Source organism: Lissotriton vulgaris, chromosome 2_1 (assembly GCF_964263255.1).
Source record: "Lissotriton vulgaris chromosome 2_1, aLisVul1.2, whole genome shotgun sequence".
In the NCBI taxonomy this organism is placed as follows: Eukaryota; Metazoa; Chordata; class Amphibia; order Caudata; family Salamandridae; genus Lissotriton; species Lissotriton vulgaris.
Genome location: NC_141687.1, coordinates 1,786,979,097 through 1,786,994,255, shown reverse-complemented (window position 1 = coordinate 1,786,994,255; position 15,159 = coordinate 1,786,979,097).

Sequence of the window (15,159 nt, the reverse complement as noted above, 5' to 3'; positions counted from 1 at the left end):
ACTGGGCCGGATCTCCGCTTGTGGTGGGGTCCGGACGGCAAGAGTGGGCTGCGCTGGGAGTGGATATGCTCCAGGTCTGGAATTCTCACTTCTGAGGCCGATTAGAGGCAGGATTTAGAGACAGATTAATGCGGGAAGCTCCACGGGTCTCGGAGCTCTCTCAAGCTGCGGCCATCTTCCCTGGTCGCTAGCCATGCCCCCTAGGATTTTCTTTTTGAAAATAAATTGGAAAATAGTTTGATGCAGGTCTCTGTCATGTTGACTTGAAGCAGAACAAGTCCAGAAGAGTTTAAAGGTGGATCAGGGAATTCCTATTCAAGCTTGCCTCTATTTCCTCCCCATGTCTTAAAGACAGATTTGTGAACAACCTTCCCGTTCTGAGATTCCATCCTCCTCTCATTGTATTCCATTATCAATTTTGATGGTTAGTTGGATGAGATCTTACAAGGATGCTGGTCTGGCAACTCTGGTGAGTTTGTCTTTTAACTTATCTTTCACCACTATTAGTAACAGAGTGCTTAGGAGTGAATCAGGTAAATCATTTCTGTGTATAAGGCCTTAATGTGGAAAATAAAATTATATACATCTGAATAGCCTTGGTTTAGCTCCACAAAATCCTCTTCAGTTGAATATTTCTGATCTTGATGATCGAACTTCTTCTTGAATTCTGTAAAGGCGGCAGGATAGGTATCTAAAAGCAAACTTGCCTCATATACTCGCTACATGGCCATGCCAAGGCATTTCAAGCAGTATTATTGACAATGAACACCACCTTGGGTGTTACAAAGAGTCCAATATCCAAATAAATTGAAGAAGATTTATTGTCAGCACAGCACTGTCGATCCATCCATGTTCAGCTCCAGATGCAACTGAGCAACAGAAAATAATCTAATACAAGTAGAACTATGCAGAATGTGGAATGCAGACAGAAAATAAACAGAACACATGCCAAGGGTGGCACGCAGGGAGGTGATGTAATAAAGATGGAGGAAAGAGAGAAGGAGAGAAATGGAAAAGTATTAAGAAGAATGTAACACTTGGGTCTGTCACTGGCATATATGTGGGGTTTAAAAATAAAATGGATTTGCCAAAGGTCCAAAATCTCTTTCAGTTGTTGAGAATTTACCTCAAGTTTTAATGCAATCAGGCCATCCAAAGGATGATCCAAGGACCGTTGTTGCAAAAGGCCAGCTGCTAGATGGTGTAAAAAAGAATTTTTAGAGGTTAGACTTTGGACTTGGAGAGTTAATTTATTTACTGCCATTAAAAGGTCTTTGATTTGATCCATCTTTTGGTTTAAGGTGTGTAGCAACCTGTCAAAATAAGATCTTCTTGGCAACTATTGAAGGGCCTTCTTTGTGTGCATGTACAGCCTTTTATCAGCAGCAAAATTGCCAAACGCCAGGATTACATTAGTATTCTGATATTACTTCGGTAATAATTAATAGCAGTAAGGGAAGAAAATGGAGTACAGGAAAATAAGTTTCCTACGGCTTACAAAACAAAAAGGTAAGAAGTAATAACTGGATAACAGAAACACGAGGAATATGGGAATTCTAGATGCGTCCAGCAAGTACAAGAACTGAAATGGCTCCCTTTATATATTACTGGAAGAAGATGCGAACTTGAAACAGACACAGGTAGTTACAACCCTTTGTCTTAGATTGAGAAGTTTTTAATATCTTTAGGATAGTTGTATGTCAAAATTATGTGTAGTTTTATAATTTTCTTGATTAAAAGAAGTAACTTTCACCTATGGCATAACAGAGACAACGTAAGTCTGGTATTTGAATCTTATTTGTATGGAGTGTTTCAGAGGTGCTGCATTCAATACTAGCTTGCCCTAGAATACCATCAATTGTTTCAGAAGAGAAGCCGAACCATGTGGGTAAACAGGAGCTGAGGAAGGTAAGTGTTGTGGACAGGGGCTGGTACCGCTGCGAGCTCCACCTCGACCCACGTCAGGGAAAATTACTTACACCTTTTGTTGCAGACTGAGAGTAGCACATTTCAATGCTTCCTGTACGTATAATAAATCATTTATCCAGTCACACTCTTTTTCTTTCCATTCCTTATGAGTATCAAGATGTGCTTGTTCTCTGCAAATCAAGTCACATTCCTCAAATTTGGTCCCTCCATCAAATCTCTCAGGGTGAATAATCAAAGAGGTTCTGGGACAGTAGCAGTATTGTATTACTTGCGTCGAGATCATCATGACTTGTTTAGGTGCCAGCTTTACCGAGCTTTGTCCTGACTTGTAATTATAAAATAATCATTGCTGAAAAACTGAGTTTAGGAGAGTTGGTAAGCTAACAAAGCTCTGGCTGATTTTAGGAACTGTAAATTCCAACGGTCCATTAGAATAGTCACTGTGTGTTCAGCTCCTGAAATGCCACATTGATGGGTTATAATTTTCTGTCTGCTACATAGTATTTTGTTTTAGCCAAACACAATGTACAGGTCAAATCTTGTTGAAACAAGGCTCCTTCCAAAGCAACTTGAGAAGCATCACACTCAAACAGACATGGCCAGTTGGATTAAAATGCCTAAGAACAGAAGTGATAAACTTTCTTTTCAGTATGTGGAAAGCATGTTCGACCTATGTAGACCATTGGAAGGCAATGTTTTACATACCTGCTTAGGAATACAATCCACAGTTGTCAGGAACTGAATCTCATTCAGACGTTCATAACTCCAACAAAGCCCTTTAATTCCTCAATGGACTCCAAAAAAACAGTGTCTCAACTTTCTTTAAATCTATTTGAATGCCCATAGGAGATAGTATATATAAATTAAACTCCACAATAATGACATGAAACATGAATTTCTCCGGTTTGGCCTATAAATAATTATTTATTCACTGAGTTAAAAACAGCTTGTATGTTATTTCTGCTCAGGACTCTGAAAGAGACTTGGAGTAAATCAGGATCAATGCAGCCAATGGCACCAAACATACTAGTGTTCCCATTACACTTCAATTATAAAAAGAAATGATGCTGGTGCATTAAATAGCCCAGAAGGCATAGCTTGGTACTAGTTGAGACCCTAAATGCAATCTTCCACTCGTCACATTTCAAGTTTTTGGCTTGGTAATATGTACCACACATATTTAACTTCATATGAATCACAACAGTCCAATTTCAAACGAATCACAAGTTCTACATCTAATAAAGTAACATGAAAATTAGAGGCCGGGGAAACCAATCCTTAACGTCAATCTTATTTATAGCATATTAGTCAATCCATGCTCATTTGGCCATACAAGTGGACTGGCAATGATGTTATGTAAAACGTTCATTTGCGGTTTGCCAGTTAATCTGAGGATTATATGACACCAGCCTGACAGACCAAAAATGTCCTGAAAGAAAGGGGATTCGATCAAGACGAAGCTAAATGATTCAGAATGGTCTCCTAAAATGATCATTATAAGACGTTGTGTGTTAAAGGAGCAGATGTTAATTATCTGCGATTAATGACTCTCTCGGGATCTGCACTAGATACGTGGATCAATTCTAACCCTATGTCAAATCCATAACATTTCCTAAGTCCAACACAATGTGCAAAGAGACAGTGAATGCGGAAAAATGCGAAGCATGGCAGCCCTGAAAAAAACCTATGTTTTGGTGAAGAATGCTAGCTGGGATATACGGGACCAGGGTAGAAGATAGGCCTGGAAGTGTTGCCCCAGACACAGCAGGAGCATCTAGCTTCCCATAGATTTCTGGCCAACAACTCCTGTTTTGAGCACTCTGAGTAAAATGCCCTCCTTTACTTTAAAGCAAGCATATATTTACTTTCTTCCCCATTCTCCTATTTCTACCTACATAAAAATCTCTACACACCACCTGTTTACATGGGTTCTAGATATGATTGTGATATCCAAACTACTTTGGGCTTGCAGAATTTAATTTTCTCTATAAGACTCTCAATATGATGTACCACATGCCCTTCTGTCACTTCCCAAAATGGTCAAGAATATATAAATTACAAAACTGGCAATGTATGTACTAATATTTGAACTAAAAACACAAGAGCCTATCCATAAACTCTACTTTGTAGTACACGTAGTACTACTACAACAGTGTGGGAGGGCAGGCTTAATAAACAGACGAGGAGGCTGTATATAAGGTCCAAAATAATGTGGTTTATTTGAAGTAAGTGGAATATTCAGTGATACAGAATGTCTCTCCTCTGGGTCTTCCTCTGAACTACTGGTTGCTGAGTGGATGCTAGAAGATGCTCTCGGTTCCTCCTCTTCGGACTGGATGGGGTCTCCCCGGAGGCTCATAGAAAGAGAAATATAAAGGGAGCGGTCAGTCACTCTGTACCGTTGAGGCTTAAACTTTTACCAGTCTCCGCACCGGAAGTGAGGGGGATAAGAAGAATGTGCTCGAGTTTAGGGAAGGAAGGTAAACCCAAGGATACAGAGAAGAAATAAAGAAGGAATCTACAGATGTTCGAGATTTAAATGAATGAGTACTTGACCGAATAGTAAATAAAAGTAAAGGAAAGAGGGCTATTAAAGTATTGCTGAGGTAACGTGCAGCTTTGTACATGCCACTATAGCACATGTGTTCCACCACCTTTTGGAGTCAACGGTTTACTAGCGACCAGGGTGCAAACCTTCCAGGGTACCAACCAGCTACCCACCCACTCCTGTGTCAAACCGCCTCCCCTTTACACACCACCCTCCTTCCCGGGACACACCTCCCACCTCCTGTTCCCAAGTCCCCAGAGATGGCCCCACTCACCGGCTCCGCCACTCTCCAGCCTCCTCCGGCGGATACCACCACTCCTCGGTCCACCGGTCCTCCGCCCCGTCGTCTTCCTGATGTCCGTTTGGTCCCGTTTCCATCTGGAACTCCACGGTGTCCTCTCCAGATTCGCGTCGATGCTCGACGTCCTCCTTCTCTCCTTGTCCGTCCTCCTTCTCGATGGTCCACGACCCCACCTCCAGAGTTCCTCCTGTTTTCACTGGTTCCCCGTAATTACTTCCTGGTTCTTCACCATCAACTTCCGGGTTCAATATGGTGCCTCTCTGTGAAGAAAAGTTACACGGGGATGATAACTGACCTACTCTCAGTTCCTTCAAGTCCCAAGATGCATTGGGTGGTTTCGTTCCCGTTATGAGCCCTAGAGGTATGGTAGCCGTCTTCTTCCTCACAAACAATACTGTTGATGCACAACAAAATGAATATGCTAATCTTAAATCAACATGCAGAGGCTTTCACCTTTCCTATCTTTTGAATGTGGAGATCTCCACCCAGATTGTAGAAATCTCGGCACACGTAAACCTACATTTTAGTAGTAAATGGAGGAGGAACAGGTGAGTGACTGGAAAATAGGGAATACTTAGTACTCAATGAGAGGGGTTTAGGGTGCTGTAAGGAGGGATATAGGGAGGGCTTAGGAGGTTTTTTTTCCAGATTTGGCTACTTTTTGACATGACAATGAATACCTTTACGACATTGCGGGGAATGAGATTTTGATATCAATTTATGATTATGATAAATTTAATAAAGAATCTCATTCATCTGTTTTGGACCGCTCGTATCTGTCATTGAGGAAAGGACCACCCCCGCATTGGTTAGATAAACCCCATTAACTGACGCCACTCTGAAGAACCACTTACAACTGATAAAGTTTTAAGAGTTTTATATGAAGTAATTTTGAATGCAATACAATCCACTCAGGATAAAATCTCAAAGTATACAAAATACAAAATCAGTTACAATATCAGCCGCTTAAGCTTCGGTGTGAAGTAGTTCCTTCTGCGTCATCTGCAGTAAGATAAAAAATATCATCAAGTTAATCTGTCCCTACTCTATGCTACGTGACAACCCTACTTCGCAAGTTTCTTCCCTAAAAAGGTGTCAGCAGTTTGACTTCCAAAGAAGTTCAAACTCTCTTTAGCCTCTAAAGAAAATCTTAAGTTTCAGAAGCAGTACCCTATCTGCCTACCCATCCGTTCTCTCTAAGGGTCCTCGGCCTACTGCTCCCTTGCACTCTGATGTCTAAGTGCATCTGCTCAAGGCATCTACCCTTCGCCCTTGCTCTGAGCAATTCGTCTCGCTGTTCCTAATCTCCCAATTGCTCATTGCTCTTCCCTGATTGCTCTCTCCTCCCCGGGGTGCTGTCCCTAAAATACACAATCACAGTGTGGGTGGAACGCCCCTTGACGCCCACCACGGACTTCCCCCGATGATGTCAACTTCTTGCTTCTTCCATTGGTCCATTCCTTGCGTCGTCCGTTAAGTTGACCCTTCTCCTTTGGATGTCATCTTCATCATCTCATCGTTGACTTTTATTGACTCTTTCAGCTCAAGTGTCATAGAAACTTAGACAAGGTCTTAACTTATCTGTACAACTTTTAACCTTCTAGATCATGTGAATGGTCTTGTCAAAACATAGTCCACATTCAAAAGTGTCTCTCCTCACGTACGAGCAATAAGCTCCGTCCGGCATTGTCACCTTAAATCTAACAAGTGCTAGACTTCTCGGCTCTCACGTCCACATCAAGCTATTTACGACTCTTACAAGCCCTCTAAATTACATTCATGTGACTATGCTCCTTCGAACTCTTGACCAGTTAGGTTACAAACACAAATGACCTAAACTCTTCCAGCATTCCTACAGAAACCCTCTACACAGTATAACCTTTGGCATACATTTATATTTTCGTACTTTTAGCAAAAGCCCTAGTTATACTTAAATACATTCTACATCAAATATGTGTAATACATAGAATACGACTGCATAGAATATAACTTATGCATTTTCCTTGGTTACATTGTCATGTAAGTTCCTTATACATTCATCCACGTTTCTCCACGTTCACGTCTTTCCACGTTATATTTCTCGCCGCTTCTCCAATTTAAAGTTATACACGTACATGAATTCTACTGTGCACGTTTCTACATTTTCTAAGCATCTCTACGTTACCCATCATGTATACGGGCCTTCTAAGTCTAATGCATTTTTAACGTGTAAATACATTTACATTTCCTATACCATATTGTCACGTTAGTTGGCTTTTATGCTATAATTGCCAACTTTACATTACGACATGCGTTTCATTCCTACGTTTATAACATATACGTCTAGATATGGTTACGATATACTTTGTATTCAAATTGCGCTCTCTCAGTTCCCCCCTTTGATGACTTTTAGGAGTCATCACTAAAAGCAATTTGAATACATCACTTATACCGAACTAGTTACATCAGTTCCTCTTTTTATCGATTCAAGTGTTCTCAGACTTTCATACTGTTGATCTTGTAGAACAGCTAGTCTCCTTTCCTGGTCTCTCATCGATCTTTGTAACTTGTTCGACCTATACCATTTATACAATTTTACTAATCCTAATAATGTAATTATACAAATTAATACTATTAATACAGGCTTTAAAATATACCAAACTATACTTTTGCCTAGATTAGCAAACCAACTTCCAACCTTTCCCACTCCATTTCCTACTTTTTCCCAAACATTTATTTTTGATAAATCTTCAATTTCCTGATGAATCTGTGTAATGTTCTGTATGACTTTCTCAAGTGGTTTTGAATTATCAGGAATATAAGTACAACATTCCTGAACTTTCAAAGCTTTACAAACTCCGCCTTCCTTTGCTAATATCACATCTAAAGCAAGTCTATTCTGTAAAACCATTGCTCTAATCGACTGCATCTCACCCTCTACTAACATTAATGATCTTGCAGTACTAGCAGACAATCTATCTACGACTGTCGCTAATCTTCTAATCTTAACATCGTTAAGAATCAAACCTAACAATGGAAACATCGCTCCAAATACATCTCCTACTACTTCTGCATCTCCTACTTCCCTTTTCGTTCTCCTCGAAGCCTTTCCTTCTATAATCTCTAAATCCTTTGCATGATATATTTTGGGGAAGACAATTGCCAAGTAACACGAACCATACCAATTGTCTGGAAGTTTTACATAGGCATTTCTCCCACATACAAAATACACATTCGGAATAGCTTGCATCCCTTTCATAAAATCCTTCGTGTAGTACTCCAGTCTAAAAGAGTGCTCGCAACTAACTTCACCTACAAATTCACTCTCATAATACGTCTTGCTTCGAGTTAAACATAACTTTCCTTTCTGTGTTCTATCCAATGCTATTGGACCATTGCTACCTTTCTTTTTATGTGCCTTCTCTTCTTCTGTCCAATCTATTTTCCATTGTCCTGACATTTTTAGAATCTTCTGCCGTCTGCATCGATCATCTACTTGTGCTATAAACCTTTTCGCTACTTCTGATACTTTGCAAGTCAGATTATTTCTACGTGCATATGATGTATCTAATGTGTCCCAAGGAAGAAAGAATTTAGCTAATCTATCCTCCTTTTTGTAGTAATCCCACTTATTCATCTGCTTATAATTCGGAACTTCAGGCAGTACCGAATCATAATTTGAAAAGTAGTACTCAAATCCTTCTCTACCATAAAATATACTAAGCAGTAAACTACATGTGATCCCATAAGTCAATGGGAGATGGTGATATCTAATGCCTTCGTCTACAGAAGCCGGCAATTGCATACAAACGTAGCAATCTTTGGCCTCCATGGCATCGATGTATTCGTACAATAATTTGGCATATGCATTTGACCTAAAGTTTCCCTGTGACTCGTCTATATGTAATCTACGAGCTTCATCTGCAAGTAACGCCTTTTCACGTATAACATTGCTCTCCTCCTTCGTTCCCACAAGAGCAGGTTTCAAGGTCGTTACAATTTTTACATTTACTATTCTCTTATCACTCTCATGTCCTGTCATGTAAGATATCGTTACTACTATGATTATGAGAAATATCACTATTGCTATAAGTGTACCTATTATACATCTAGCTTTTCTGTTTGGGTTGCCGTTCTCCATGTTATCAAAAACAGCGTACCTCGTTCTCTAGCAAAAATTCTCTTTCCAGTCTTTGGTTGCTTGATTGCTTTCACAGTCTTTAAAGTGCTTTTATCAACAGGTATCTTTTTCACCACAATGTCTTTTTCTCTTCTTAGCAGCAGACAACCCTAGCCCTTCTCCGTCCTCTAAATGTAATCCCTGATTTTATTCTTCTTTCCACTCGGCGCTAGGTTATCTTCTTCTTTATAACATACGTACAAAAGTCTTTTATGCATCAACAATTATTCTCGGACCTGCAGCTTTCACAACAATAATCAATAGTTCAAAGCGAATAACTTTTTCTTCTTCTTCTGTCATTTGCTGACCAACTGTTGGAAATTGTAGTCTTTTTAGCACTAGATCTTGAATTTTACTCAAACGTGGGGGTATGGGAAGTGTGAAAGTCAGTAACCCCTCAGTCTCGAGTCCAGGCGCCAACATCCATATCTCCACTGCCACAAATGGATCGAGATCGATTACTTTCACGCTCTTCACTCTCCCAGATTTCTGTCCCCAATACATCTGCTAGATAAGTCCACTCTGGGGTGGCGTACCTTCTGCAGGGCACGCGTACCCTTCTCGACCTTCGTGGACTCTCAGTTCCTGAGTCTGTTGGTTCTTCCTCCTGATCCGATCCTTCAGCGATCGGGGCAAGAGTTCTTTCCTTTTTCCTTTCCGAACTTGGCCTTTTCCTTCTCTCCGGCCAACTAGCTTCGTTGCTTTCCGTCTTTCCACTTCTTGTTCCAGGACCCGTCTCTGGGTCGCTCTCAGTTTGTTCGATATCTGTGTCGGACTCCCAATTGCTTTCTTCTCCTGAGGCGACTTTGGTCCCACTAGTGTCCTGACCTCCGTCGTCCTGTTCCAACACAGTTTCAGCTTCTTCGATCACCTCCACAGCTTGGTTTTCCCCCTCTATGGCTTCTCCGCTTCCCGCCGGATTCTCATCCGAGAGAGGAGCTGTGTCTTCTGGAGGTGTTGGCACTCTTCGGGTGTGTGAGGCATGTATCCAGTTTGGCAGACCTCCACACTTCACTGCGGTATTCGTTACAAGTATGACTTGAAACGGTCCTCGCCAACGCACGTCTAAGCAGTTCTTCCTGACATGCTTCTTCACCAGGACCCAGTCTCCTGGACTCAGGTCGTGGCACAAATCTTGTACTGATGGAACCTCTGCAGCCTGGACCTGGAGGGACACAGAATTAACGGCATCAGATAGTCCCTTGCAGTAGTCCAAGATCAAATCGTCTGTGATGTTCACTAGTGCTGCAGTCGGAACCGATGGCAATCTCATAGCTCTCCCCATTAGCACTTCATGTGGAGAGAGGCCTGTTCTTCTATCTGGTGTGCTACGTATGCTCATAAGAACTACTGGAAGTGCGTCTGGCCAACTCAGGGATGTCGATGAACAAACTTTTGCCAGTCTGGACTTGATAGTACTGTTAATTTGCTCTACAATCCCTGAAGCTTCTGGTCGATAGCTGCAGTGTAACTTCTGATCGATATTCAAAGCTGAACACAGCATCTTCACCACTTCGCTATTGAAATGAGTTCCTCTGTCCGATTCCAAAGAGGATGGCACCCCAAACCTCGGTATCAACTCTCTAAGTAACAATTTTGCTACTGTAAGTGTATCGCACCTACGTGTAGGGTAAGCCTCAACCCATCTAGAAAATATGCAGACAATCACTAAAACGTATCTGAGCCTGTTGCATGGAGGCATTTCTATGAAGTCGATCTGCATCCTGTTGAAAGGCCCCCCAGACCTTCCTATGTGACTCAAGGTAACTGGTGTTCTCTTACCCACATTTAGTTGCTGACAGATCGTACATCGCTGACACACTGCTTCTGCGGCTACTCTAAACTTAGGATTGAACCACGTTTGTCTGAATACTCTCACCATAGCATCTCTTCCTATGTGTGCTGATCCATGCAATTTCCTTGCCATTGGACTAATGAGTTCATTTGGTAAAACTGCCCTTCCATCGGCAGAAACCCAGAAATTCATCTCACTTTTTTCGCACCCTGCTGTTTCCCAGCTCCTTTTCTCCTCATCTGGTGCATTTTCCTGTACAGCTCTCAATTCATCCCATGTATCCACAGTGTCTAACAGCATGGTCAATTCAGTTCTTTCCTGTACTCCCCCCACTTTTACATCAGTGTGAGAATATCCCTGCTCTGCGCAATAACGCGCTACTTCATCTGCGTATCTGTTTCCTAGTGATACAAAATCGACATTTTTGGTGTGAGCTACACATTTGACCACGGCTATGGCCATAGGTTTTTGCAAAGCCTCTAACAGTAGTTTCACGAATTCTCCATTCCTAATCGGAGAACCCGAGGAGGTCATGTAACCTCTTTGAGACCATAACTGCCCGTAATCATGAACTACGCCGAAACCATACTGGCTATCGGTGTATATAGTGACTCGAAGTCTGTCGCCTGCTAGGCAAGCACGAGTCAAAGCCACGATTTCAGCTACCTGTGCGGAGTGTACTCCTTCCAGGCAAGCGGCTTCTATAACTCTGGTAATCGTGCATACTGCATAAGCTGCTCTCAGCTGACCGACATCGTTTCTTACGCATGAACCATCAACGAAGAAAATTTCGTCTGGGTCTGTCAATGGCTCATCTACGATATCAGGTCTTGGTTTGGTACATAGTTCAGTCACATCGAGGCAGTCATGCTCTGTACAATTTTCATCGTTTACTTCATTCGGAAGTGGCATCAAGGTTGCAGGATTCAAGACAGAGCATCTCTTTAGGGTCACATTCTCGGCAGCCAGTATGACCTGCTCGTAGCGTGTGAGCCTGCTATTTGTCAGATGCTGCGTCTTAGTCCTGGTCATTAACAGTTCTACAGAATGTGGTACATACACTTCTAACTGATGTCCCATAACTACACTTTCAGATCGTTCAATGCTGACACCCGTTGCAGCTACGGATTTGAGACATCCGGGCAACGCTGCGGCTACTGGATCTAATGTAGCCGAGAAATACGCCACTGGCCTGCGCGCATCTCCATGGACCTGCGCTAATACCGCTAAAGCGCATCCCTCTCTTTTGCAGCAGTAAAGCAAAAAAGGTTTCTTATAATCTGGCATTCCTAAAGCCGGGGCGCGACATAAGTCCTCCCTCAGCTGCAGAAACGCCATCAAACAATCTTTGTCCCATGGTACCGGATCACTTACTCCTTTGTGCGTCAGTTGTAATAACGGTTTAGCCTTCAGTGAAAAGTTTGCTATCCACTGTCGACAATAACCGACCATGCCTAGAAACATCCTGACTTCTCTTTGTGTCGTAGGCGCGTTCATTTTCATGATCGCCTCTATTCTATCTGGAGACACCTTCCGCTTTCCCTTTTCAATCCTATGGCCCAAGTATTGCACTTCAGTCTTACAATATTGCAACTTACTTGGAGACACCTTGTGTCCGTTCTCGGCCAAGTGATTTAACAAGGTGATGGTGTCTTCTCTGCAAGCTTCCTCAGTTTCTGACGCAACTAGGAGGTCGTCTATGTACTGGACCAGAACTGAATTCTTGGGCAGTACTAGACTCTCAAGATTTCGTTTCAATAACTGGTTAAAGATCGATGGGCTCTCTGTATACCCTTGAGGGATACGACACCATGTTAAAACGCGATCTTCCAGCTTGAAAGCGAAAAGATATTGGCTCTCTTCGTCTAACGGTATCGAAAAGAAAGCCTGGCACAAATCTATCACGGTAAACCATTCAGCTTGGAACGGTATCTGAAATAATATCACTGATGGATTCGGTACCACTGGACAACATGAGACAACAATGTTATTAATCTTTCGAAGATCCTGCACTATCCTGTACTTTCCACTAGGTTTCTGCAAACCCATGATCGGGGAGTTACATGGACTACCCACGATCTCTTTCAGTATTCCCTGCTTAATCATGGATTCGATCACAGGCTTTATTCCTGCAATCGTCTCTGGCGTTAGCTTATACTGTGGTGTTCTTGGATACTCAGCATGGGGTCTGACCAGGATTTTTACCGGTTCCACTCCTTTGATCAATCCTATTTCTTCCCCAGTAAAATCCCATACCTCAGCTGAGACTTTCTCCCTCAAATCTTGTGGAAGCTCCTCCACTGTTAAGGTAGGATAAAGTTCCACACACTCCTTTGAGTTTACGACCTTAAAATCAGCGTCCTCATCATTAGTCTGCACTTCTACTCCTTCCGGTGTGCAATGTATCGTGCAATTCAGTTTGCACAGCAAATCTCTCCCTAATAAGCACACAGGACTAGAATCGCAGATCACAAACTGATGTTCGTCACTGTAATTCCCTATCCTTACTGACACTGGTTCGGTCAAGGGATTTGTCATCCTTTTGTTCGCGACTCCTACCACCTGAACCGTTTCTCCTGATATTGGTAGACCCGGGACTACCGCCGATCTTAACGTGGATCGAGTGGCCCCTGTATCCACCAAAAAGGTTGTAGGACATCCCGCTATTTCAGCCTCTACGTATGGTCCTCTCTGATCTACTTCCAAGGCGGCTCCTAGAGTACAATCTTCTTCCCTACTCGCCCGCTGCCCTGTAAGAGGATCAACGTAGTAGCATTCCTCTCCTCCTACAAACAATGGCATCTGTCTGTAGGTTTTCCCTCCGTTTGAGATGCGAGGTGGTTGAGGAAACGGGGCTCGAGGAGTCTGAGTCCCCCCTTTGACAAACTTGCCCTTCGGGACTGTGGCTCCCTTAACCACGTTGTTCTGAACCTCTTCCTCCTCCTGCTCTAATTCTCCTGACTCAACATTGTAAGGACACTCGCGTCGCCAGTGTCCCACCTCATTACACTGATGGCATCTTGTTGTCTTTTTCAGTGTCGCGATATCCATTCTCGGTCTCGGTCTTTCTTCCTCGTCTCTGCTCTGATTATTCTGTTTCTTTGCTTGCGTTCCTGTTCCCTGCTGCCGCAGTTTATCCTTTCCAGCAGCTTGCATTTGCACTAGCATTAACTTTTCTTTAAGCTTCTTTGCCTTAGAGTCTATCTCGTCACTACAATACCTTGCATACCTCAGAATTTCATCTAAAGGTTTGTTCTGCCAACAGATCAGATGCTGCTGGATCATTAGACATATTTCTGGTCTTAATCCGAGGACAAACTTCGAAACAAACTGTCCTATGTCCTTGGGATCCATCACATCTAACCCGCTGTACTGCTTGAATGCTTTCAGTAATCTCTCATAGAATTCATGAACTGTCTCTTTCGGCTCCTGAGTAGTTCGATCTATCTTTACCCAGTCTATGTCTTGCACCGGCACTTTCTCTTTTAGCCACGTTATTACTCTCTCGTATTTTTCCATGACTCTATAAGATGGACCATTCGTCCTGGCGTCTCTCGGTGGCTCACAAGTGGGCCATTCAACACTAAGCTTGCACGCCGTCCACAAGTCTCCGGGTACTACGATATCGAACAGTGTGTTCAAATCGATCCACAGTACCTTCGAGATCTTCACGAATCTCTCTACCTGCTTATACCACTCGACGGGATTATCTCTAAGCTTTGGGAAAGAATTGGTGAATGCCGCTAAATCCCCCCTACTCCAGGGCACATGAACGTAGCTTCCATTCGCGATTTCTCGCAAAGGGAAGGCTTCCATTCGCATCAAGCCTGTGTCCTGGGACTCCTCAAGCACACTCCGTCTAACGGAGCCCTTTCGGGACCATCTTTCCTCCCATCTATCCAGATCTCTCCAAATTCTGATACTTACGATCAATTCCCTTATGTGTACTTTCAGCGCAATCGTTCTGCGATCATCCAAATCCTGATCCGTGCAAGTTAGCCTGTGGTTACTCTGTAAAGCCTTAGTTCGTGACAGATCTACCATGTACCTGTTTGCCAAATTAGATAAGTTCTCATGAGCTGACCTCGCTCTTCGAGTAATATCTTTGGATAGGAACAGTATCTCATCTGGTGTATACGAGGCTAATCTCTCTAATGTCACTGTACCATCAATCAATTCATCCAGATCTGCCTTCAAACTCATTACATCAAGCCGTTTCGCTTTTATTTCCGCTTTCAGCATTTCAGTTCTATGTTCTTCTCTCATATCTCTCTCACCTCCACTATGCGCCCTACGCCTGAGCACAGGTGAGTTATGAGGAGTCTTCCCCTCTTCTCTTCGTTCCCACCCCTCTAGATCCCAAGCCTTTCCATCTCTGCGCGGGGTATGGTGGAATAATGCTCCGTCCCCCAACCCTATGTTCCGAT